Raw genomic sequence first — 22,780 nt, forward strand, 5'->3', positions numbered from 1 at the left:
CGCAAGTCAATCTTTACTTCTGCAGTTGCAGCTTCAGTCTCAGCAGTTTCCGGCTTCAAACTAGGGCAGTTGATATCTTGCAAACCGTTCGTCGGATTGACTTCATTCCACCACCAAAAGTTGCGGCTTTCAAAGGAGGTTCAGATGAACCTACAGTGCAGTTCCAAAGAGGAGATCTTCTAGGCCACGCAAGTCAATCTTTACTTCTGCAGTTGCAACTTCAGTTTCAGCAATTTCCGGCTTCAAACTAGGGCAGTCGATATCTTGCAAACCGTTCGTCGGATTGACTTCATTCCACCACCAAAAGTTGCGGCTTTCAAAGGAGATTCAGATGAACCTACAGCACAGTTCCAAAGAGGAGATCTTCTAGGCCACGCAAGTCAATCTTTACTTCTGCAATTGTAGCTTCAAATTCAACAGCTTCCGGCTTCACATGTGTGAGAGAGAGAGACCCATTTCAGCGCAGTAGAGAAGAGACTCATATCTGCGCAGTAGAGAGAGAGAGATGTGATGAGATGAGTGATTCCAAATGACGAAAATTCCTCTTATATTTATACACAACGTTGGTGGGTGAATAGATGCGACTGTTGGGCTTCTGAGCCTACATGTGTTGTAGGTTGGCTTCATAATAATTCCATAATCAAAATAAATTCATATCTCCATGAATACTTATCGGAATCGGATGATCTTTATATCAATCCTACACCTCTTGACGAGAGGAATCTAATAAAAATATTATCATCCATGAATAAGATGACCCACATGAAGTTTTGCCCTGGTTGCCAATTTTTAACACTCCCTCTCAACCATGGAGAACTTCATCTGCAATCTGTCTATCGGTCGTTACTATTCATCCATCAAATGCACTGCCCTGTACAGCCTGACCCTTGCCCTGCTCAGCTCTATTTTGCCTGTTCTTCTTTGTCTTGTTTTGCCCTGCACTGATCTGTACAGTTTTGTTCTATTCTGCTCTGCTCTTGCATTGTTATGTTCTTCTCTGCTTTTGTCCGAATTATGAAGAAGAAGAAATGATCGAGGATGTATCATACTGACTCAAAGTCAGTCTCAGAGTATGTACCACTGGTCCCAGACCAATCTCAACCAACCCAAAGTCAGCGTCATAGTGAGTACAACTCCAATGGTCCCAGACCAATACCATCCTCCACTGACTCAAAGTCAGTCTCAGAGTATGTACCACTGATCCCAGACCAGTCTCAACCGACCCGAAGTCAGCGTCATAGTATGGTACAACTCCTACCACTGGTCCCAGACCAGTATCATTGATCCCAAATCAATGGAGGTCATCCTAGCGTAGGGAGTACGGTAGTTACAACAATGCGTCCATTGGTACTACTATGGTCCCTAACTTCATTTCCCTGCTCATTGATCAGATGAGACGTACTTCCCATGAGTCCCAGACTGCATGGGTAGGATGCCTCGACAGGAGAACTAATCAATCCTGTCCTCACAAAAGAACACATCAATCCTGCTACAATTGCCATGGAGAACACATCAATCCAGGCCTCACAGGAGAACACATCAATCCTGCTACAATCCCCGTGGAGAACACATCAATCCAGGCTGCCATGGAGAACACATCAATCCAGGCCTCACAGGAGAACTAATCATCCTGCTACATAGGAGAGCGAATCATCCTGTTCCACAAGAGAGCGAATCATCTTGTCCCACAAGAGAGTGAATCATCCTGTTCCAGTGTGCACCACTAGGGGAGGATGAGTCACCCTGTGGTCATATGTTGCTCCATTAGGAACCGCAAGCCCTTAGAGCTCCCAGAGCTCAATGTATGCAACATGCAGGACCCTTGTACAAAGGTTTCTTGCCGACTCCAAGTCGTTTGGGAAAATCATAGATTAGATCTTTCCTTGGGGCTTTGACAAGGTGTATCAACCTGTACATCATCTTAATGTGATGGAGCATCCTTGCTCATCAAATTACCATATCCCAGATGATGTCTATCTGCTGGAGCAATCGACGAATACGGGATTCCTCAATAATCGAATCCCACCTCTGGTTGTTACAAAGAATCGCAGTGGTATCCAATGTAAATCCAAACAGCTCACTGAAGAGCTTTCGAAACCAGACTGCCTCACAAGAGGCCATGCTAGCAGCAATATATTCTGCCTCGGTGGTTCTCAAAGTCACCGACTTCTGCTTCCTACTCATCCAAGATATCGAAGTAGATCCCAAGGTGAAACAACACCCAAAAGTGCTCTTATGGTCCACTGCACTACCCGCCCAATCAACATCAGTATATCCAAGTAGTCTCACATCGCTGGCAGTGTATCTTAATCCATGAGAGATTGTGTCCTGAAGACATCTCAGAAGATTCTTGGCATCAATCCAGTGAGGCTCAACCAAATATGAGCACACAATGCTAACTGCAAAACATATGTTCGGACGAAGGTTCACCAAGAACATCAATGCCAATGAGTTTTTGAAACTCAGAGGCATTTCCCAAGTCTGGTCCGACATCACTACCATATAACTTCTAAAAGTTAAGATCCTCGAGGTAGTCACAGGCTTGCAGTCCATCATACCGAATCTTTCCAATATATTTACCACATATTTTCCTTGAGATAGGAAAATTTCCCTTGGCTTCTACCACACTTCAAGTCCTTGGTCCTTCATTTCAAATTCAAAAGCCATCTCCCTCTAACATTTGTGAATGAGAGGGTTTGCACCTATTAGAAATAGGTCATCCACATACAACACTAGTATGAGAGGCTTGTCATCTTCAACCTTAAAGTAAAGGTTAGGATCAACTTCACTCCTAGTGAATCCCAGCTTCATCAATTAGCTATCGATCCTCTCATACCATGCTCGGGGTGCTTGCTTCAGCCCATAGAGAGCCTTCTTCAACCTGCATACATGATATTTTCAATCATAAATCTCAAATCCTTCAGGTTGCTCCACATAGACCTCTTCTTTGATCAAACCATGCAAGAACGCAGTCTTGACATCCATTTGATGTAGGTTCCATCCTTGTGAAGTCACATGGGCTAAGATCAAGTGCATGGTCGTATATCTGGAAACAGGGGAAAATATCATTGTCTATACCTCCCTTCTGGGATAAACCACGAGCAACAAAATGAACCTTATACTTTTCCATACTTCTATTTGCTACATGCTTTATCTTGTAAAGCCATTTTGAAGTAACAATTGTCTTGTCCAGGGTCTGGGAACTACTTCCCAGACATCATTCTCCATAATAGACTCATTTTCTATGGTCATAACATCCTTCCATAGTTAATGCTTGATGACATCTGAGAATGATGAAGGTTCATTTTGTATGATCGTGCTCGTGATCGTCAGGTATCCCTGATACCTGTTAAGTTTCTTACTTTGATGGAAGGTTCCTCAGGGTGCAGCATGTCCTTCAGCATCATCAAGTATCCCCCTAAGCCATGAAGGCCTCTTCCTAGAAGAGGAAGGCTCATGTGCACGAGGATCAATCGGATCCATGGGTTCTTCTACATCAGGCATTGATTCATCATCCTTTTCTTTCGGTTCCCTAGTGTCAGCTTCTTAAGAGCTACTCAAAGTCAGCATATTGTCCACCTTGCTGAGAGCCATATCTTTGTCAAAGGTGACATCATGACTAATCACGACTTCCCTTTGACCGGTGGTGAACATTTCTTCAGGAGTTTAGGAACCCAATGCTTGATGAGGGCATCAATTTTGTACATATACGACGGTGATCGTAGTTTCAGCCCATAGAAACTTTGGAAGTCTTTGATCATGTAGCATGGCCCAGACAACTTCCATCATCGTGTGGTTCTTCCTTCCTGCCACACCATTCTGCTCAAGAGTATGTGGTGTATTAGTCTCCCTCTTAATGCCAGCCTCAGATATGCCTGAGTGAACCAACTATAATACATCGGAGGTCTAGCTTTGGCTTGAGGGGAACGGTCCGCTTTTGAGCTTTCCTTTGGCACATCCCGGACATACACCTTCTTTCTCTACTTGGAATTCGGGCATCCCTGTTACCATTTGTTTTACACCAAGTAGAGCTTTGTAATGAAGGTGGGCAAACCTCTGATGCCAAAGTTCGGACTGAAGAGTTGTGTCACAAGACATGACACCTAGCGGACTTCCATCGACCTGATATGATGAATCAACACTAAACCCAAGAGTAAAGGCATTTCCATATACATACCTTGCCATTGCTGAAGGTTACCTTGTAGCCTTTGTCTTCCATTGCCGAGATGGACACTAGGTTCCTTTTGAGGTCAGGTGCATTTAATACATCCTGGACTTTCTAGCCTTCTTAAATGGTTGTCCTCTTCCTCGATCCCCAGCTCTCCTCTTACCTTTGCTGTTGAATTTGTCATTCCTTTGATTTTCCATGAGAGGGATTTTGATCATTGTCCCGGTGTGAGTCCTTTCTATCAGGGCACTCCCTTGCATAGTGACCTGCTTTATCGCAGATGTAACATCATCCTTTTCTTCCACCCTTAGGTCCAACCTTTCCTTTTGATTTAGACCCAGAATTATTCCTTTTCTTAGCATGAGAAGAAAAAGCAGCAGGAGGACCTTTAGGCAAGGGCATTTCCTGCTCTTCTACCCTTGCTTGTTCATGAATGCATCTAGCCATTAATTCCTCGAAACTAGGAATTACATTATTATTCAGAAGAGTAGTCCTGAACACATACCATTCAGATGGTAATCCTCCGAGAGTTGTGAGTGCCATTTCTCTGTCAGTAATGGATTCCCCAATAGATAGGAGATTGTTCTTGATCTCGATGATTCTTAAGAAGTATGCTTGCATACTTTCATCTTTACCCTTCTTGATTTCCCTCAACTTATTTCTAAGAAACAAAACTTGATTTGCATCATTAACTTTAAATAAACTCACCAGTCTGTCGTAGATTTCCTTGGAGGTGTCTAGATCAGAGATGTAGACCACCAAGTGCTTGTCGATAGAGTCCCGGATGATCTTCTTTGTTTTGACTTCTCCATTTTTCCATTTGTTCCAGGCAGCAGTGGATGCATTTGATGGAGGATCAACAATATTGCCTCTTACATGGTCCATCACTCCTTGATCTTCTAGGGTTAGATCGATAGACATCTTCCATCCGTGATAGTCAGCTTTCTCACGGAGCTTGTCTTCAGCAGGAAAGAGTGTTGAGGACCCCATCGCTCTTTTAGGATAGCTTTGCCAATCTTCTCTTCAATGATTGCTCTTGCTCTTGCTCGGGCTTTGTCTTCACCTCAGCTCTGATACCATGTTAAGTTATGTTATGTTCTATTCTTATAACAATTTACTTCTTTTTCTTATTATATTCCACCGATTAGCAATCACATGTACATAAAGTAAAGTGCAGATAGAACATTAAACGATCGACAGAAAACAAGCCAAGACAAGAGACACAAGATGTGGCGGCTAGCCAGGGAAAAACCCCACAATGTGTGGGGAAACCCTTTGATCAAATCTTCTTTTATCTTCAGTAATTCAGCAGAGAGAAATAGTACAATAAATCTGATTCATATCAGCAGTAGCAAACCCTAGATCAGTAGCATCAGCATTAGCAGCTTCATTATCAAACTAGGGCAGACCATATCTCACAAACTGACAGTCGGATTGACTTCATTCCACCACCAAAAGTTTCAGCTTCCAAAGGAGGTTCAGATGAACCTATAGCGCAGTTCAGATGAGGAGATCTTCTAGGCCACGCAATTCAATCTTTACTTCTGCAGTTGCAGCTTCAGTTTCAGCAGTTTCCGGCTTCAAACTAGGGCAGTCGATATCTTACAAACCGTTCGTCGGATTGACTTCATTCCACCACCAAAAGTTGCGGCTTTCAAAGGAGGTTCAGATGAACCTACAACGTAGTTCCAAAGAGGAGATCTTCTAGGCCACGCAAGTCAATCTTTACTTCTGCAGTTGCAGCTTCAGTTTCAGCAGTTTCCGGCTTCAAACTAGGGCAGTTGATATCTTGCAAATCGTTCGTCGGATTGACTTCATTCCACCACCAAAAGTTGCGGATTTCAAAGGAGATTCAGATGAACCTACAGTGCAGTTCCAAAGAGGAGATCTTCTAGGCCACACAAGTCAATCTTTACTTCTTCAGTTGCAGCTTCAAATTCAACAGCTTCCGGCTTCACATGTGTGAGAGAGAGAGACCCATTTCAGCGCAGTAGAGAAGAGACTCATATCTGCGCAGTAGAGAGAGAGAGATGTGATGAGATGAGTGAGTCCAAATGAGGAAAATTCCTCTTATATTTATACACAACGTTGGTGGGTGAATAGATGCGACTGTTGGGCTTCTGAGCCTACATGTGTTGTAGGTCAGCTTCATAATAATTCCATAATCAAAATAAATTCATATCTCTATGAATACTTATCGGAATCGGATGATCTTTATATCAATCCTACACCTCTTGACGAGAGGAATCTAATAAAAATATTATCAGCCATGAATAAGATGACCCACATGAATTTTTTCCCTGGTTGCCAATTTTTAACACTCTTTTTGTGTAAGGTGTCAGAATCAGGGAGAGGAGGAAGTCACACCCAATATATGGGATAGATCTACTAAAATGGTGTACCCACCCAACGCTATTTTTGTGTAAGGTGTCAGAATCAGGGAGAGCAGGAAGTCACACCCAATATATGGGATAGATCTGCTAAAATGGTGTACCCACCCAACGCTCTTTTTGTGTAAGGTGTCAGAATTAGGGAGAGCAGGAAGTCACACCCAATATATGGGATAGATCTGCTAAAATGGTGTACCCACCCAACGCTCTTTTTGTGTAAGGTGTCAGAATCAGGGAGAGTAGGAAGTCACACCCAATATATGGGATAGATCTGCTAAAATGGTGTACCCACCCAATGCTCGTTTTGTGTAAAGTGTCAGAATCAGGGAGAGTAGGAAGTCACACCCAATATATGGGATAGATCTGCTAAAATGGTGTACCCACCCAACGCTCTTTTTGTGTAAGGTGTCAGGGGAGAGGATGTAAGGATACCCTGCCTTAGCTTGTTTGTCTCTAGAGGAAAGAACTAGTACAAGTAACCAAAGGTTCAAGGGTGCACTGTCAGATTTTGGTAGGAAGAAAGGACAACTAAAAAAGATAAAAGGATGTTGGAGGGTGACGTAAGGAAAAAGATTTGAGTCAAGGCTCAAGGCTGGCCGAAGGATCACTCAATGAGCTGAAGGCTCACTCACTGAGCCGAAGGCTCAATCACTTGCCCTTCGGGCAAGAAAAAGATTTGAGTCAAGGCTCAAGGCTGGTCGAAGGATCACTCACTGAGCCGAAGGCTCAATCACTTTCCCTTCGGGCAAGACCACTGAATAATTATAGAACTTGCCCGAAGGGCAAGTGATTGAGCCTTCAGCTCAGTGAGTGAGCCTTCGGCTCAATGAGTGATCCTTCGGCCAGCCTTGAGCATTGACTCAAATCTTTTTCCTTATGTCACCCTCCAACATCCTTTTATCTTTTTTAATTGTCCTTTCTTCCTACCAAAATCTGACAGTGCACCCTTGAACATTTGGTTACTTGTACTAGTTCTTTCTTCTAGAGACAAACAAGCTTAGGCAGGGTATCCTTACATCCTCTCCCCTGACACCTTACACAAAAGGAGCGTTGGGTGGGTACACCTTTTTAGCAGATCTATCCCATATATTGGGTGTGACTTCCTGCTCTCCCTGATTCTGACGCCTTACACAAAAAGAGCGTTGGGTGGGTACACCATTTTAGCAGATCTATCCCATATACTGGGTGTGACTTCCTCCTCTCCCTGATTCTGACACCTTACACAAAAAGAGCGTTGGGTGGGTACACCATTTTAGCAGATCTATCTCATATATTGGGTGTGACTTCCTCCTCTCCCTGATTCTGACACCTTACACAAAAAGAGCGTTGGGTGGGTACACCATTTTAGCAGATCTATCCCATATATTGGGTGTGACTTCCTCCTCTCCCTGATTCTGACACCTTACACAAAAAGAGCGTTGGGTGGGTACACCATTTTAGCAGATCTTGGGTGTGACTTCCTGCTCTCCAGGATAGTTTAACGCATGATGTTAGAATGTCAAGAGCGAACTCAGCTTGACCCTTCCAAACGGAGGTTGCCACTTACTAGAGGCAGATGAGAATGTATTGTGGTCCCGAGGGGAGCCTGACATGACACCCAACCACACGGTTGTCCAAATGAGTTAAACTGTACAGGAGGATATGGAGGCTCTCCATCAAGGCGTAGGATACAGATTCACGGATGACATTAGGGGGCCAAGGTTAATGCTCTGCTTGCCTAAATGGGAGGTTTACCACACGAGGGTTACTAGGACCTGAGGGGCAGACATGACTCTCAACCTCACTGCTGCATTAGAGGCTGTCCATCATTTGGTTAGGGAGCAAGGCAGCTTACTGGAGGTATAAGGTTACCACTGGCTGTAGTGGGCCTACAGGGCTACTAGGCATGATCTCACAGCCTCCTAGTGTTGGTAGTGGTTGTCACTTTGCCGATCATCTATTTATCCATCCTGTGCCACAGACTTGTCTAGCTCTATGTTGGTATCTGACTTGTTGTTTGTATAGTTTTATTTTAGTGTCTGACTTTATGTTGGTTGTCTTGCCTTCATTTTCTAGATTTGTCTAAGGCACAAAGCCCTCTTTGGCTAACCCGAGCACCTAGCCCACTGTATTCACAATGAGCTAGGGTAGAGGACCCTAATTAATGATAGCCCCACATCAACTCAGTGCCTTAGTGATTCCATGACAAGGCATAGGGGTGTTGAAGCCCTTTTTAAAGGTGTGACGTACTATTATTTGCACCCAATGGCTTACGGCTCAGTGTTGCTTCAAGCTCAATATTGCCTGCACGGAGTGAGCCGCATACGAGTATGGTCAATTTCATTCCTGAGATGGCGTCAAACCCAGGAACACCATGCCTTGTTGGTATCTGACTTCATTGTTGGTTGTCCAGATCTATGTTGGTATCTGACTTCATTGTTGGTTGCTTACTGGATATTATTCTAAAGGGTGGTTTCTTTGGTGTAGGGTCGATCCAGGTGGTGATCACTCAATCTAAGAGCCGATCCAAGAGTAGTCGATGCCGGTGACAGTAAATGCTGCTGGTACTCAATGCTGCTAGTCGATGCACTCGATCCAAGAGCCGAAAGTAGCCGCTAGTCGATCCCAATGTGTGTCCATGCATTCTAGGTACTCAATGCAAGTAGCTGGTAATGTTTATTTCCTCACCATATGAATAGTGAGTCCCTACCGGGCCTGATCCTGGCCTTCTAATAAGTGGGAATGTCAGTACAGAAAGATGGCGTGTCACTGAAAGGTGGTGGCCTAACGAAACTGGTCAATTCGCTAGTTGAAAGGTGGCCTATCAAGAGTTCTCCTACGTGACCCCAGCCTTACAATAAGTGGGAATTTCAGTAAGCAAAGTGGGCGTATAAAGATGATAGATGTTAACCTGGCAATATGGGAAATGAAAGAGTGAAAGATGGCGCGTTGCCCCAAGGAAAGTGCCCGAACCTCCTAAGATTCCTGCAAGTGTGATAAACCATCCCCTGGCTGTGTGGGCATCTCCCTCCTAGCAGTCTGAAGCCTGTCTGAACATCCATCCATACCAACGAGGCTCGCTCTCTGATGGACCGCCATCTGGCAGTTGTTCAACGATATAAGCTGAAGTGATTTCTGGCTGTAATGAATCCAATCCGGCAGTTCAACGATTTCTGTTAAAGGGAAACCACCACCTTATCTCTCGGCTGCTAATCAACCCCATCCATCCGGCAGGTGTCAGCAGAAAGAGGTGCGCAGCAGCGAATAAGAAACAAAAGGCGGGTGCGCAATAAGGAAGATCCTTATATAGCGTATATCAAAAATTTCCCTCCTAATATGAAGAGGTTCAGGTCTAAGAGCGTCGTCGGAAGAGCGTCGTATCCAAATAAGAAGTAGGTATAAAAAAGTAGAAATAGGGCCCTTACTTCTTAGGGGTCACTCACTATTCATATGGTGAGGGATCTTACTCTAAAGCAATTGGTAATCCTTCATCGGGATCCGGCCAACGCTTGGGACAATAGTGATAATGGTACCCAGCAGCATCTTCAAACAAGTGTGATTCCAATCAGCAAATTACGTATATAAATATAAAGAGTGTTCATGTCTATCTAAAGAAAATAGATGCCCCAGAGCTCTAAAGCGGTGAGGCACTCCGAGGCCGGTAAGATGGATTCCAGGTGTGCGGGAGAATCAAAATAGACAAAATTTAGTAACGAAAACAGAGCTGTGTGGCATTTCAAGTTATCAAATCTTTTTCCACATCGATTGGCGAAAAGCACATGAATCAACAAGGGAAATACACAGGGCAGGGGCACACAGCGGTCATAACACATTGTCGATCGGCATCGTCAATCGGTCGGAATACACATAGGCAGGGGGCAGAGGGAAGCACATGACAGAGGTGGGAAGAAACACATATTGGCTAAAGGGCAGGGCAAAGATACATATAGTATAGTGTCTAGTCTCAACTTTCCTTCGTCCAGTTCCAGTCCGGGATTCCTTTTATTGAATGGACCCGGAGCCCGTTTACTCGGAACCACCAATAGCGAAGGCAATATATTCTATTATATATAATGCATATCCAGTTCCAGGCAAGGGTTCAGCGCCAGAAGCAGATTCATATCCTCCTGGGCCAGTTATAGTTCGAACTGACCCAGTAGCTAAGGCAGCAGATCTCGTTGTAAAGCTGGTCAGTAGCAAATCCAAATGCACAAGGAGGGACAGAAGCAGCAGTTGATCCGGTTGAACCACCAGAGGAATAAATATAAAAATAACCAGCAACAACCATAAACACATAAACACAAATGTTTATCTGGGAAAACCCCAAATCTGGGGTAAAACCCAACCTAATAAGATCTCATTAGCATTGGCCAAAACCCTGGCCAATCTGACCAAGTGAGCCTTCACCACTCACCTCCAGGTCTTGCATTACAATGAAGTCCTTCCAACCTTGTATAAGCTCCATTTCATATAATACCACGGGCAGAATACTATGGGTGCACAATACCATGTGCCCCAAAACCATCACTGTTTAACCTGGTCAACTTTGACTCTATCCTGAGTCAAGTTTACCTAACAATTCCCCCCTTAAACTTGACTTGGGTTCCTTGACTAACTCCAGCCAAACTTGCTAAGTGAGACAATCCCGCTCACTCTAGCTCTTACCCCCTTCAGAGTTTTTACCTGGGGTATTGTTAACCCGACATCCCCCCTATCACCTAGGTCTAACCCAGACTTTACCGGTGATAACCAAGGGGTACACATGCCTTACCAGGTCTTACAGTAGTATGCCCATTTACATGCAATAATTTTGACTTCATTAATTTTTTTTGTTTGTTTATTGCTGCTGCAATTTTGATCCATCCTCTCTCAATTTGATTTTCTCAAAAACTTCTATCAAACCGCTCCAACTGCGAGCCTGACGAGAACCTCGTAGATTCCAACACCGGTGCCCTCACATAGTAGAAAATGAACAATTTTTGAAGCCGCATGAAAAATTTTCTTCTGCTGACCTACATGCAGCCCACGCCTACTCCATCTTTCAACATGGCATAGAACACACAGGAAATATCCCTTATCGATTCCCTACGAAAAAAAGCTCTGAACAAAATCAGCCTTGAATTTTAATATTACCAAAGGTATCTCTCAACCTTGTTTAAATAGCCGCATGAATCCCGAACAATTTTTCAACATGTTCCAAACCGTAAATATCACAAATGCACTACAATCCCTAGCAGTTACGGCACTATCTTCTGCACATTCTCCTCGAGGTTCTTCTGCGTACGATTGTCCACCATTACTTTTCAGATCTGTAAAAAAGGCTGCATTGATCTCATCAGGCACTATAAACCCCTGGCATCAAAAAATCCCTTTGAAGCCAATATCTGGCTCCGATACCAGTTGTTAAGAAATTTACCCAAGAACACAAATTAATTACTGAGAGGAATAAATATAAAAATAACCAGCAACAACCATAAACACATAAACACAAATTTTTATCTGGGAAAACCCCAAATCTGGGGTAAAACCCAACCTAATAAGATCTCATTAGCATTGGCCAAAACTCTGGCCAATCTGACCAAGTGAGCCTTCACCACTCACCTCCAGGTCTTGCATTACAATGAAGTCCTTCCAACCTTGTATAAGCTCCATTTCATATAATACCACGGGCAGAATACTATGGGTGCACAATACCATGTGCCCCAAAACCATCACTATTTAACCTGGTCAACTTTGACTCTATCCTGAGTCAAGTTTACCTAACAGTTTATGGACTAATTGCATAGCCCGCATAGCCCGTTATAGATCCGTTAGTGGCTGTACCATTACAAGTTTATCCAGTCCCAGGACCGGAAGCAAAGGTGGAGGTACCCGCAGAAGCGAAGGCATAGGTTGGGACAGAGCAATAAGCATCCCCGCTAGTTCGAAAGCCAGTTATTGATCCAATTTATCCAATTGAAGCACCTGTTTACTTTGAACCAATTGAAGTCGATCCAGCAGTCTCACTCATTGGAGATACAGGCCCATAGCCCGTAGCATCCTTTCCTTTTCTATACCCATATCCTGTGTTAGGGGCCTGCGGCATCGCAACAGTTTCACCTGTTTAAGAGTATGTTGATCAAGTCAAATAAACAGTTCGAAAGCCAATATCAGTAGATCCCACAGAGGCAGAAAAGGTTGGAGCAAAGATAGCATCCCTCCCATTTCGAGAGGCATAGCCCGTAATTCCAGTCCCTGTTGGAATTTACCCAGCTCCCCTATCCCCTGTCTGTAGTTACCAGCTCTTTCGGGCTACACTACTTATTTCCCTAACTGTCGAAAATGTGATGGCACATGCACGTAAGTAACAATCCTGTACCGAATGCGCATCAAAGAGGAAACTCGGAGATAGGACAGGAGGATATCTCCCGGGCGGGTAGCGTTTCTCACCGGGAGAAATTGGTGGTATACTGTGACCCGACTGATAGGATACACGACTGATGGAACCTACGACTAGAGAGCCTTGCTTAAATATACGAGGAGTTCCCCTAACGGACCTCCAAACGACCAATAATAACCTCTATAGTCGGAGGGTGGCGGCATCCAGGAGGGAAGGGGCTTCATAGGCACTATCTGGACAGAGAGAAAGGGGGGGATAGTACCCTTAGGCCCATTGTGCGATTCGCCGACATAGGATGTCGATTCGCCGACATAGGATTCCCTTCGGTCAATTTGGCGGTGATAAACTAGATTACAATGAACCAAATCGAGATTAGAGAATTATTAACGAGTCGAGTTTCCATATTAACAACGACAGGAGATCGACCCTAAACCGATCAGTGGAATAAGTGGTGGTGTTGTGGGAAGGTCCAGGGAGGTCCTTAGATTGCCCAGCGAAGTGGCCTGGTTTTTAAGACCTTACTCAGTTAAGACCTTACTAATGCATTGGTCCGGTCTATGCTCACGAATACCATTTGACTTACGGAGCTCACTCACCCTTACTAATCGGTTGTTACCTAGGCATGCCAACTTTTAGAATATATATAGGCTACGCCACAACCAGCAGATTCTATTATTTTACTTTCCCAAATACTACACACTGCCGAGAAAAGACACACACCACACCGAAACACCGAGAAAAACCATTACCCATACTACGCATCCTATATAATATCCTTCATTCACAACCAGCCACAGGGGAGCGACACTTCTACCACTATTCGAATTCAGAGCTAGTCTCCACTACCCAGATCTGGCGGGGATTACTCCTACCTTACTGAGGAACGGAATACAAAGGTAACCCGTACCATCGGAAGGCATGGGATGGGGTTTTCCCCCTTTCGAGGGAGGCTCCACCCCTCAATGCTCATTTATTACTTCTTTTTCCTCCCACTACTCTTTTATACACACGGAGGAAATACATACCTGTACTCCTCTACATTCACGAATACGAAATAGAATCACGCGTGCCAAGCAATAGTCATGAGGTACGATTCATTCACCTACTTGAAGCCCTCCCTTCCTCCATCAGCCCAGCCAAACCATTTAGCAGCCCAGGGAAGCGAAGAAGGAAAGGGCATATAAATAGAAAGATATCAAAAGATTTCTATTATTTAAGTAGCCGAGGAACCCCTTTCACCTACCTCAAATACTCTACCATCCTACAACTCTAGGGGCCAAGTCCCTTATTCACTCTTGACTTTCGAATTGATATCGGAAATTCTCAAATTATTCCATGCCCCCGGAGGGACAAGCGGCTTCGCACCATCGTTTTCTCATCTCAATGAATCATATAATAAGAAATTAGAAATTAGCCAATAATTCCATAGCCAATTAGTCCGGCATTTCACGGCTGGTCAGCCACCTTTCAGCAATCGCCAAGTCAACCTTCAGAAATTTCTAAGTATACCTACTAGGGGTCTAGCCCCAATGATTATTGGCCTTTCACTTTCAGTTGACCATAAACTATTAGCTTGTCAAACTAGTAGCTTACTACCTTGACTCGGTTCCCCCACCGGGCGCGGAAAGCACAGAAAATATACCAGATCCAGCTAACAACTACTTCCATACCAAAGGAACTAATGGAACTGCGCTGTGGGCATGTATCTACCATCAAGGGCCCGCCATCAGATATGACAAGGCAGCATTTCACCTCCCTCGAACACCCACACTGGTGAGCCAATCCTAGGTGATCGATTCTCCTCGGCTTCCCCGGTTGACGACGAGACTGTTTACGAGAATCATTGGTTAACAATATGATCTATTGGTAGCTGGGATCCTTGATTGGCTGACCTTCTCCCGCCATCATCCATTGGGAGACGATACCGGGTAGTGATAACAAGATTGTTGTGATGCCACCCAAAGCTTGTTACCTTTGTTTACTGCCTGAGCTTTGGATACATTAGAAGGAGGTTTTTGTTGTATAGTGTTCACATTATCCTGTGCGTATCACGTTTGTGAGTGAATTCTTGTGGTTTCCCTCTGACGGGCACACCTCCTGAATTAGCTTGCTAGTCGATGTAGTGGTCTAGGTTCAGCTCTTATTTCAGTAGGGGGGTCATTTCAATTAGAAAACCGGTTCGCAAGAGAGAAGGGAACCTAGATTGCTCCTCGTCTCTTGGGTTCTAAGAGGACCAGTAGAAGGTGAGTTGTGTTTTTTGGGGAATCAAAGTCTCTCGGTGCTACTGTCACTTCACTCCTTAGGAATCTTAGTATCAGGAAATAGAGAGTCATATAAGTCTTTAAGAGGAAAGATAAGTTAGAGTAGTTTGTAGGAAGTCAAAGAAAGAGGAGGACCGGTAGGGGCTCACCATTCCGATGGTGAGGATCTGTTCATTTCATTCATTATATATGTAATTATGCATTCATTCGTTGCTCAATATTCCAAATTTGAAAGCTAGGCTACACATAGGTATATTGAAAGCCCCCTTACAACTAATAGTAAAACCAAACCAACATCTGATTTCAAGGCTAAAGTTTATATACGTTTCAGTACTTGACCTAATAAGTGACCAGTCTGTCTCCCTGTCTCCCTATAAGTACTTGATGAACCTAGTTCAGTAGGCAAGCACTCAACCCTTGACTTGAAGGGAGTTGGTTAAGGCTCTCGTAACTGGCTCTGCCCTTTCGGTGAGGCGGGTAAAGCCGCCAAAAGCCATGCATCTAGAGATAAGGACAGGGCAAGTGATAAGGAAAGGATACAGAATATATATCCCTGACAACGACTTATTTATACTACGACTTATACGGGCTCATGATTAATACAACTGACCTTACCATAAGACAGGCTTGATTTAGTGTGAGTGTGAGTGTCTGGTAATATAAGATATAATGGGGAAAAGATCGATACTCTTATGTTCTTCTAGTCATAAGGAAGGATGGCTCACCTGACTTAGGAAGGTGAGGAAAGCTATCCACAATTTGAGATCTCTTCTTCCCTGGGGGTGAAGGATAGGCACCCACCCTACTCCTTTATCTCTGCTAGCTCAGAAGCATTAGAATTGTAGGCCCATTAGGTCCATCCAGAACAACTGCTAAACATCACCAGGAATTGGATTCTTTCCCTGGGATACTTTCTTATGGAAGGCAAGCAGCTCGAGGGAGGACTATTATAGCCTTTGTTTATATCCGGAAGTCAGCTTATGGACAGTCCCTTGACAGAGCATCCATCTACTTGAGCCCGGTTAAGTTCCAAGAGACCGCTTAAGTTTAGGCCCTTCGATTCGACTTTAGGACAGCCCACAGAATGAACGAGGAGCTACCCAGGCAGCCGACAGCACCTATACTTGGAGCTACCCGGTTTTACACTCATTTTACTTCAGGTACCCAACTAGATTAGTTTAGGTTGGGGACATATACTACTAATCTAGCTACTGTGCTTGTTGCTTCCTCTGCTTCTGGATCTATTATATAAGATGCTGCCTATGATGCTACTGGTGCTGGATATGCTGCTAGCTGTGCTTATGGGTATCGATCTTGATCTGCTGCTAGATATGCTGCTTATGCTGGTGCTTAAACTACTGATGCTGCTGCTGTTGCCCGTTGTAACAGAAACATACTGGTCATTCTTTCATATGTAATTATGCATCATTCATCAAGTGACTCGTTCTATAGGTTGCCTTCACCAGAGCAGGTAAACCTATGATACAACGACCTATAGGTAAGCCTATAGGCAAGCTTTTTCGTGTTCGTGTAGGCAAGCCCCTACAGAAAGTAAAAGGAAATCTATCCGGACACACCCCCATACGAACCTATATGATAGTATTGACCTATATTACTGATGGTGAGTAAGCCTTTAGATCTCCCTACCAGAGATGAAGAGTGACTGGAAGGAAGGTGGATATTCACTCCTAACCTAATCGATCTATTCATCTCATCTGAGCGTACGTAAGCGAAGCTATGCATTGAACATTGTACGAAGGCAGATCTAATTTCTATTTCATTCCTTTACTTATGTGCATGCTATCAACCTGGCGTCTTCACAGCATCCACCCCTGCCAGAGAATAAGAAGAGAGAACCACAACCACAAGAGAAGAGCCCTAGGAAGGACAACAATCAAGAAATCCCTAAGTCCTTGAAGTGGGGGGCGATGGGAAATGGCTTCAATTCAAAGGATGCGACAGCAGGCTCGACCAAAAGCCCCCCCACCCAATAAGTAAATTGAGCATTTCAAATTTGTTCTATGGGTCACTTAATCCCCCTCAACACCCTCGGGGAAAGAGGTCCACACCATGAATGCAATATAGAGAATGAAATTCTGAATTAAGATTATTATCCACCACACAATGAATGCTCATATAATGAACCACCAACCATTGATGAATGCCACCAGGTCCTTCATATCAAAATACCGCACTGTAGGAAGGGCGACTTGAGGTTTGAAGCAGTTATAAAAGGCCTATAGTAACGTAGATAGTACGAAGTGGGAGGTGTTTATCAAGGATGGATAGTTCCATGAATTTGAGGTAGTAATAGGGGGAAGTTGGCTCAGCGAAGCTCCATCGTAATAACATCATTGAATTCATTGTTTTCCAGTCATTCATTATATATGTAATAACACTATAATAGTGAATAGTGTCCAAAGAGGAGCAGCACTCGAAACAGTAGGAGCCCTCCATCTGGTATAAGTACTCTGCGCATCCCTTATTCAGGACCAAGGTATACCGAGCCTGTTCATTATGCAGGAGCGTGTTGGATCATATTTCTCATCTGACCTCAGGAAATAGAAGCTTATTATATCAATCCCACTTCAGTCAGTTGGCGTAGCATTAAAGAAGGGCCCAGCCGAGGGCCATATAGAGAGAGGGAGGGCATGTAGCGTCCGTCTGTGGGAGGGCAGAGCATGTAGGCAGTAAGTATCTGGAGTAAGGCAGGGCAGATAAGATACTTGGCTTGAGGGCCACTGTTAGTTCTAAAAAGACAAGTAAGGCTTAAGACGGCAGATTGAGTTCCATGCCCAGATATCACTGTGAAGCTCTAGGTAGTAGTGATAACGGATGCCTATCCAGGTGCCGGGACCAGTGGACTAAGTTTAAGAAATGCCACCAGGAGCAGAGACGATAGAAGCATAAAAAATGAGAGTTTCACCACCATGGCAGATCCAAATCCATATTTGAAGCATCCGTCATAGACCCGGTTGTCTCACCACCATAAGTTTGATCCGGACCCCGTTCCAGGTCCAATTGATCAGGAACCACTTAGTTTGCAATGTAAGTGATCCTTACCCCTTACCTTACCTCCAGCACTCACACTCATAGTTCTCGACCCAGGTGGAGATCCATATCGAAATTGAAAGACCCCACAAGCATTGGATAGTCCGTTACAAAGCAAGTTGACCGGGCGGGGTGGATTCAGTTATTTCCGAACTCGATATGCTCAGGTAAGGTATAACCCAGAAAAAAGACACTTTTCCCTGCCTTCCGTAACGTTACAGGGCTTTGCTACAGTTAAAGCCCGAACTCACACTTTCTTCTTGCGAATGCTAGCGGGATTTCACTTGCCAACTGATCCTTATGCATTTAGATACCTGGCTAGTGACCGAAATGAAATCGTTTTTTACGTTATACAAAGAAGCAACACTTCGCCTAGTGATCTATGGAGTTATGGCTTGCTTATTTACTTGGCTGACTTTATAGAGGTAGGAATTCCCAACAGTTTCACCTTCAGGGTGGGGCCTATCAAGTTATCCCACATGAACCTGGCCTTACGAAGATGGTAAATGAAGTAATAGAAGGTGGAAGCGACGATAGGAGCTTGCTCTATTGGGGGAGGGGCCCCAATAACAGAGAGGGGGAGAAGGATGATAGAGAGATAGCTTCTCAGTACGGTGCCCGGCCTCCGGAGGACACCTCAAGGTCCGGCCCCTCGGAGAACACCTCTCAATCTTTCCAGAACCTGAAGTTCAAACCAACAGGCAGGGGTAGAGCCAGACGGCCCCCGCAAGGGGGGAGGCTAACCCATCGGAATGCGGTATGAGAACGGAACTTGAAGCGTTTGTTTGGGCAGCTCAACCTCAGGGGTCCTTGCCTTGAGCATGAGGCTCCTATCCTTCCAGATGAAGATTGTCTCTATTCGGACCCTTCCTGAGATAGTCTGATGAGCTATAGAGAGTCCAAAGAGCTCTTTCTTCGAGCTACCTAAAGGAGTGAGGCTTCGCCGACTGAGAAGATCAAACTGATCCTACTTCAAATGGTATGAGAAATGATGAGGTTCCCTAATCAAAAAATTCATATTGGAAATAATCTATAATGGATCTCGACAAACTAGCGATAAACGCACTTTTTCTTGAAAAAGGTGATATTGCGCTAATGGCCAGACAACATCAAATTATTCATCAAACGAGGGCTGTATGACTAGTTTGGGTATATCGACGTTGGGTATATCGACGATAGATTCCTCGTTGTGGATTTCAAGTAGCAATCAAGCGTGTTTTGTCTTAGAGGTTGGATTTTTAGGCCTTGAACTCAAACTCCTAGAGCTCTAACCGTTCCTTAGTTCAAGCTCAGAGTTTGATGGATCGATCAACCTAGTGTTTGTGTTCCTTCTTCAGACCAGAGATTAGGATTGTTCCATTGATAAGATAGAGAGCTCCTTTCCTTCACTTCATGCCTAAGAGAGTGAGCTTCAGAGGGATAGCTGGCTTGGAGAATCTCATGCTCAGAGAGAGATGGTCTTTCCTCAGACTAAGAGAGTTAGTCCCATAGACTGATCTTCCTCAGACTAAGCTAAACGGCACTCTGGCATTGAGGCTTTGCCGCTTGAGAAGATGAAAGAGTTATTTAGCATAATAGAACAAGGCTAGCTTCCTTAAGAACAAATGCCAGTTCCTCTCGGTAAGAGCTGCTAGGAGGGCTTGACTTCAACTCTCGTAGTACCTCACAATTCTCATTTCTCTGAAGGTAGCAGGTTTCCTCTCCTTATCAGTCGAGCCCCTGTCGGTCCTCTCCCTTATGGTCGAGCCTGCTTACGCATCCTCGGTGAGCTTCTTCCTAGCTGGAGCTCTTCTAGTCAGGTCAAGTAGCATACAAAGAGAAAGGCCAGTGTCTAAGGAGAAAAGCTCATGAAAGCCTCAAGCAGTAGGGTTTTAGCGGTCCCTTCAACTCCGGAGCATGTTCCCCTAAGGCAATAGCTCAAGTTGTATGGACAAATGTTCCATTGAGCCATTTACCTCCGCTCAAATGCCAGATTGAAAGTGTCTAATTTCACGGACTTGAGTGTGTGTGTGCGGTGTAAGTACGGGGGGCCAGGGGGGTGCAGTGTGTGTCCCCCTCGGATTGGCCTTCCTGTTCTTTAGGCAAGCAAGCTCTAAGGCTAGGTTGAATATGAGCATGCTTCTTTCAAGGCCAGCATAAAGACATATATAATGATGAAGCACGTCAAAACGAAGGCATGCTGATCCGTCTAGGCCCTAACGAAGGCTAAAATGCTGAGCCGTATAGGCCATAACGAAGGCTGTGTAAAGCTGAGCCGTATAGGGGTGTTTCATCAAGCTAGGCAGGGTGAGTACCAAACCAGCTCAAGGTCAAGGGTCAGGTCCAAAAAAGCTAGGCGAGGTGAAGGGGACAACCCATTGTGAAATAGGATTGTACATATACCATTGTCAAATAGGATTGTACGTGTACCTATATAATCTAGAGAATAGTCAATCCTATAGGGGATTGCCAATAAAGAGGCACCAACAAAAGGGAGGAAGGAGAGGCCTTTTTGATATGAGAAAAGACCCGAGAAGGTCCTGAAAAATACAACTATAATGTCATTTCCCTGGGAAAATGAAAGATAGAAAGTAGTATATCTAATACATTTCCTATGGCTCAGCAGGGAGCCGCAGTAGGAAAGGGCGGCTCTTTCTCAGCGACCCCAGTGTGGAAGCCCCGGACTCAATCATACATTTATAAACAGACTGTAAGGGTTCCTGTTAGCGAGGCAAGTCTAGGGTTCGAGGCACCACCCCGCTATCCAAGCCAAGGAGGTTCGGTTCTAGTCATATATTTCGATTTTTGATATAGAATATTCCAGTCAAAATGGTCCGACGATGGATGATACCTTCGATCTCGATAACTGTTGAAGTCTATAAACAAATGGGTGCTTACTAGCGCTTTGCTAGAATCAATTCAAAGCCTCCTTTCGATGCGTAGAAGAGTTAGTCTGCTGTTGCCAGTTTCTTTCCTTGCACTAGGAAGCGCAAGCCCCTCCGGGACCTTCTTATCTGAGCAAGCATGAGTAGCTCGAGGTGTAGGGGTGTAGGGCGAAACCCCAGCTTGGCAGGTGAGAGGGCTTGTAGGTAGGAGCGTAATGACATATATAATGAATGAACCGATCACATAATGACATATATAATTCATGACTGGAAGAAAAGTGAAAAAGCATAATGACATATATAATGAGATATCTCTTTGTATACGATATTAGGTATGGATCGATTATGAGAGCCTAAAGCGTAAGTAATGACATATGCCCATAGCAGCATTGTCGAAGAAAAGAATCAGAAATGCATAATGACATATGCCCATAGCAACATTGTTCGCTAAAGCGTAATTACGTATATAATTCATGACCAGCAGCCCCCACTAAGTAATAAAAGGGCCCCAGGGACGTCCTAATAGGGGCGAGGAGCAAACGAGCCGCTCTAAATACCCCCACTAACCAATAAGTAATTAAGAGGGCGAGGGTGGAAACGCGAAGTGTCTTGTTTAGTTCAAAAACGCCGCCCAAAGTACTTCTACGCGAGGTAGGTCTCCGGCGTTTGCTACTAGGATGCGTAGCTTGAAACCTTCGACCTTGAGTTACTTATTGGGTGGGGGGCCGAATCTGGAAGGGGGAAATAGCTCAGTCGGTTAGAGTGCTGGTCTGTCACGCCAGAAGTCGCGGGTTCGAACCCCGTTTTCCCCGATCATGCCAAGTGGCATGAATAAGGTTGCGAGCTTCTCCCTTCCCTTTGGTCGGCCTGCCTGTAGGCTAGGCTCCTCGATCCCTACCTACAGATATGATCCTAACCAACCCTTATATAACAGACAGATATGATCCTGATTCACCCTTCTCATTTATTGCCCCTTCCTTATATATATATATTAGAGAAGTAGAGGGCTGTAAAACCCTCTCCTGGACAGTCAAGCGTGCTTACGCACCCTTACCATATGAATAGTGAGTGACTCCGTCCCTGCAATCCTTATCCCCGATCTGATAAACAGAAGCATATCCTTTTGAGCAGTTACACAAGGTGCGAAGCCGCTTGTTCTTCAGAGAACAAGGTTCCTCCAAATCCTCCACTCTACTCTCAACCCTTAGATCTGGATCTGGCGAATTTGCTGCAGGAAGATTCTTGCCCACACTAACCCTTGGATCCAACTCTGGTGATTCTGCTGCAGGAAGATTCTTGCCCACACTAACCTTTGCATCCATACCCATGCAATCAGATCGAGAGGGACCATAAACTTGTCGATCCAATGTGGAAGGAGAAGCAACACTAGGGCTTTTCCTCTTTAGGGTGACCTTAGCCCTAGACGGGCATTCCCGGATCAAATGACCGTGAATCTTGCAGTAATTACATCTAAATGGAAGCTTTTCGTAATCCAAGATCTGAGATCACTGCTCACCTTCACATTCAAAGAGAATCTCTTCTGGAAGCCTTCCATCCAGCGATCTCTTGACCAGAATCCTCTATTTAGCAATAGAGCGGCCTTACTAACCTTAAATGTTTGTTAGAGAATCAAGCCATTCTTTCCCCCTCCCTTCCGAGGCGTATCAAGACTCAGATTGGGCAAAAAA

At 44.6% G+C, this 22,780-nt stretch overlaps 1 non-coding gene across 1 annotated transcript; it reads left to right on the top strand.

Annotated features, from left to right (window-relative positions):
• Positions 1–21,830: 21,830 nt before the first annotated feature.
• On the top strand, positions 21,831–21,904 carry TRNAD-GUC (transfer RNA aspartic acid (anticodon GUC)). Its single transcript has one exon. It is a non-coding gene; the product is annotated as a tRNA-Asp (tRNA).
• The last annotated feature ends 876 nt before the right edge of the window (positions 21,905–22,780 follow it).

Source organism: Pinus tabuliformis, chromosome 5_1 (genome assembly GCF_031772625.1).
Source record: "Pinus tabuliformis cultivar Carrire ecotype Pingquan chromosome 5_1, CPIR1, whole genome shotgun sequence".
NCBI lineage: Eukaryota > Viridiplantae > Streptophyta > Pinopsida > Pinales > Pinaceae > Pinus > Pinus tabuliformis.